We start from the raw sequence: 701 nt of genomic DNA, 5'->3' as shown, positions 1-701 counted from the left end.
ATGGCTATGATGTTCGCTTGTAATCAGATGTGTTGTTTTTACACATATATCACGAAAAAGTGTACACGATTCAACAATAGGACTGGCCACATTCTTCGGTAAGTATGTTTGAATAGTAACGGGGAGAAGTCTATAAAGGAAAACATGGTAGTCGTGGGTTTTCTCAACTCTGCTATTTTTCCATCTTTATCATTCACACATCGTGATATATTAGACACGAATCTATCGGAAAATTTCACTGACTTAAAAAACTTACAAAACCCAATTCGTTCACTATTAGTTATGTATACGTTGCATGCAACTTTCCAAATCTGTTATCAACATATTTCAGGTGTAAGTCCTTTTGTATTTTCAAATCTTGTAGGTTTAATGGAGAGTTTGTTGTATCCTTTGTTTTTTTCTCAATATTTAACAATGTGTCTACCAAGTTGTCGCAAATAATTTTTTCAATGTGCATGACATCCCATTTTTTCTGTAACAAGAGTTTGGACCAATATGGAAGTTGGAAAAAAATAGTTTTCTTAGTCCAATCTATACTTCTTTTTCTTTTCTTTCTTTTCTTATCTTGTTTTGATGGATGTTTGTTAAGCACAGGAAAGTTCAACATATTTACCTGTTGTAAGATCTTTTCTTCATTCATTACAATTGGAGGAGGTCTATGTTCAACCTTTCTATCATGTTACCTACTTCTACGCCAACTG

Source organism: Benincasa hispida, chromosome 2 (genome assembly GCF_027475165.1).
Source record: "Benincasa hispida cultivar pf3 chromosome 2, pf3_genome.v1.1, whole genome shotgun sequence".
Lineage (NCBI taxonomy): Eukaryota > Viridiplantae > Streptophyta > Magnoliopsida > Cucurbitales > Cucurbitaceae > Benincasa > Benincasa hispida.
This window is presented reverse-complemented; position numbering follows the sequence as displayed.